This window comes from Sinocyclocheilus anshuiensis, unplaced genomic scaffold, assembly GCF_001515605.1.
Source record: "Sinocyclocheilus anshuiensis isolate Anshui unplaced genomic scaffold, SAMN03320099.WGS_v1.1 scaffold2166, whole genome shotgun sequence".
Classification (NCBI taxonomy): domain Eukaryota; kingdom Metazoa; phylum Chordata; class Actinopteri; order Cypriniformes; family Cyprinidae; genus Sinocyclocheilus; species Sinocyclocheilus anshuiensis.
The window spans coordinates 1,141,131-1,144,832 of NW_015557079.1; the positions used below are offsets into that span (position 1 = coordinate 1,141,131).

General features: G+C 40.9%; 1 protein-coding gene across 5 annotated transcripts in view; it reads right to left on the reverse strand.

Moving 5' to 3' along the window:
- The window catches only part of LOC107676854 (intersectin-1-like), a 64,857-nt gene that overhangs the window by 47,134 nt on the left and 14,021 nt on the right, over positions 1-3,702 (reverse strand). The gene's annotated exons all lie outside the window — the stretch shown is intronic.

Genomic DNA, 3,702 nt, shown 5'->3' on the forward strand with positions numbered 1-3,702 from the left:
GAGAGGGGCGGGGGCAGCAGAGCTCATTAGCATTTAAAGCAACATGGACTGGAACAGCGTGCTGAAAACAGAGCTGATTTTGACAGGGTAAAAAGGGTGTTTTTTACACTACCATTGAGAAATTATCCAAAGTATGTTCTAGACTTTTCATTAAGACCCTAAAGAATAATATCAACTTGTGGAAAATGTGCATCCTATGACCCCTTTAAGCATCGTAAGCTATGCCATTTGTGGAGCAATTTCTATACTGTGCAATTTTTCTTGTTTTACTATGAACATACTATTTGCGGAAATCCATTAAGTCTGAATAGCACTGGCTCCAGGGTGTGTTTGTACTGTCTGAGGTTTAATCTGAAGCAGTGGGGGATTTCTCAAGATGGAGGACTAAGCCCTTCACAGAGAGCTTGACTCAATACTGAAAACATCCAGTTCCCCTGATTAAACAGGACACTGGTGACTCACACGCTCTCTCTCACTGGCAGAGCGCAGTGTCAAACACTGCAATGCTAGTGACACTGTCACACAGTAGAACCAGCCCTTGTCACGGCCCTGCTAATGACCGTATGTGTGTGTGTGTGTGTGTGTGTGTGTGTGTGTGTCTTTGAGCATCTGACCTACTTTTTCCTGTCACCCTTTTTCTGATTCTAATGAAGCTTTTCCTTGGGACAATGCTCTCAAACACAGCCGTTCTGAATGAAAGACCAGGAAAGGGAAATGTTCTGCAGAACACACTAGAAACACAAACAAACAAATGCTTTCAGTAGATCTGCACATCTTAAGACGACCTGAGCTTTACTCTTATTCATTACCAACCTGCCTCATTGATCCAGATCCAAATCCGGCCCACTGAATCAAGACAAACAGAGGTGATGTCATACAACAGGAATGCTGTCACTAGGTGAGACGAATCTGGGTGAGGAATTTTTTCCATACTCATTGATTAATTACACTTCTGCTATATTTCAGTATTAGTGTTAACCAGAGGGAATACAAAACAAAAAAAAAGTATGAGCATAAAATAAAAACTGTATTTTCTGAATCAGTGATCCACCAATTTAAATATTTTTTTCAGCCAAAATAGTTTCGGAAGGCCACTGTCACTTCTCCAATGACATGTTTTGTCTGAGTCAGCATTTCTTTCGGAAATATGAAAGCACTGTGGACACACTAAAAATGATGCTAAAGCAGAAATGTCAAATTTAAAGGGGTCATATGATGCTGCTAAAAAAAACATTATTTTGTGTATTTGGTGTAATGAAATGTGTTTATGCGGTTTAAAGTTTAAAAAACACATTATTTTCCACATACTGTACATTATTGTTTCTCCGCTATGCCCCGCCTTTTTGAAACGCGTCGATTTTTACAAAGCTCATCGGTCTGAAAAGCGAGGTGTGCTGTGATTGGCCAGCTATCCAGTGCGTTGTGATTGGCCGAATACCTCAAGCGTGCGTCGGAAATGTTACGCCCCTCACCATACTGCTGATACCGTGTCCGGCCGGAGCGACGAGACAAAAACATTAAAACCCATTACAAACGAGGCATTTGTTGCATTGTCCATGGTGAAAGCCGATGCGGTGATCCACAGCACTAAGTTGATGCATTCCCTCAGCGACCAGCACAGATCAGCTCTAGGCATGACGAAGCGGATATCGTCCTCTTTTGGAAGACCAAACAAAGTAGTTTCGCTTTCACAACGACGCACACAGCGTCTTCACGACATGGCTGCAGCGGCAACAATACTACAGTGAGAATAAAAGTTACGCCTTCTTTCTTTGCGTGAACATTTGGGCGGTGTTATGCAAATCTTCCCACATAGTGAGGTAGATATGTGGGGGCATGTTAGAACGAGCCGTTTTAGGTAGGCGTGGTTAACTCTTAACTTTTATAAAGAATATCTCTTTGGATTTGAGACTTTAGTCTCTGCAACTTTACAGATCTTCTTTATGCACCAAGAGCTTGTAACACTCCAAAGAGAAAGGAAAAATTGAAATCGCATCATATGACCCCTTTAAGGCAGGGTCATTGCTGAGGAACTTCTACAAACTGATTTAATTTATTCTGGAATCACAACTGGTTTAACTTATCAACAGAGAACTCAATACCTTCTATAGCACAGAGTTACATTTCCTAATTAGCCAAATTGAATCCGTTTTCGGCTAAATGAAAATGAAAATTGCGGTTTTGGTTAGGGATGCACCGTATGTTCGGTAACCGAAATGAATAAACGAAAAGACCGAATAAACTGTAACTGTAACTGATCAAATAGCAACCAGCGTAGAGTGAGAGGCGCAAAGCAACAAACATGTCAGCAGTGTGGAAGCATTTAAAACTGTCCGAGAAAGACGCAAAAATCATTACAAGCACCGACAGCGAGAGACTGTTTAGTGCTGCATCACATCTCTTCGATGAGAAGAGGAAGGGGTGATTGTTGCTAGTTACTGTATGATGATTGAAATCGCGAAATGGCCTTAAACAATTAGTAAATAAACTGCAGAACGTTATGTTTTCTAATACACGCGCGCATTGCATGTATTCTGACAGCGCTGCACGAGCTCGCGGCGGATCTGCTTGTTAACCACGGTTCAAAGTCCAAAGCGCAAGGAAAATCTGCGCTGAACCAGCGTTACTCGTCAGTTGCTCAGTCACATTTTTATGATTTTTTACAAGGCATGTGACAATGCGATACGTGCGACGTATTCGTAATGAGACTCATTTATAAATCTTCTATCAACAAAAAGAGGCGCTGAGGTCTTCCTGTGCGTTTCCGCCAAAATAAAAGAAAAAGCAAGAACTCCATCAACATTCATAAATGTTAGTATTGTCATTTTACTGTTGTTCTGTAAAATAAAATAAAAAGTAAGACAATAATAATGATAATAATCATTACAACAGCTCTGTTTTAATACATTTATTATAAAAAAACATGCTTCAGAACTGTTTTGAGAAGGTGCTTAAGTTTTGGGCCATGTATTATTACTATGAATTAGGCTACTACTAGGGATGCACCGAAATTAAAATTCTTGGCCGAAGCCGAACAAAATGAAACACTGGGCCGAAGGCCGAATACCGAACACTAGGGATGCACCTAATGTTCGAAAACCAAAACGCATAAGCGAAAAGACTGATTAAATTGTACGAACAATGACGTGATGCGATCAAATATAGGCGCGCACTAATGCAGCAAAGATGTCGGCAGTGTGGAAGCATTTAAAACTGTCCGAGAAAAACGCAAAAATCATTACAAGCACCGACAGCTAGAGACATTTTAGCACTGCATCACATGTCTCCGATGAGAAGAGGAAGGGGTGGTTGTAGCTGGTTACTGTATCATGATTGATATCGCGAAATAGCCTTAAACAATTCAATAAACTGCAGAACATTATGTTTTCTAATACACGCACGAATTGCATGTATTCTGACAGCGCTGCACGAGCTCGCGGCGGATCTGCTTGTTAACCACGGTTCAAAGTCCAAAGCGCAAGGAAAATCTGCGCTGAACCAGCGTTACTCGTCAGTTGCTCAGTCACATTTTTATGATTTTTTACAAGGCATGTGACAATGCGATACGTGCGACGTATTCGTAATGAGACTCATTTATAAATCTTCTATCAACAAAAAGAGGCGCTGAGGTCTTCCTGTGCGTTTCCGCCAAAATAAAAGAAAAAGCAAGAACTCCATCAACATTCATAAATGTTAGTATTG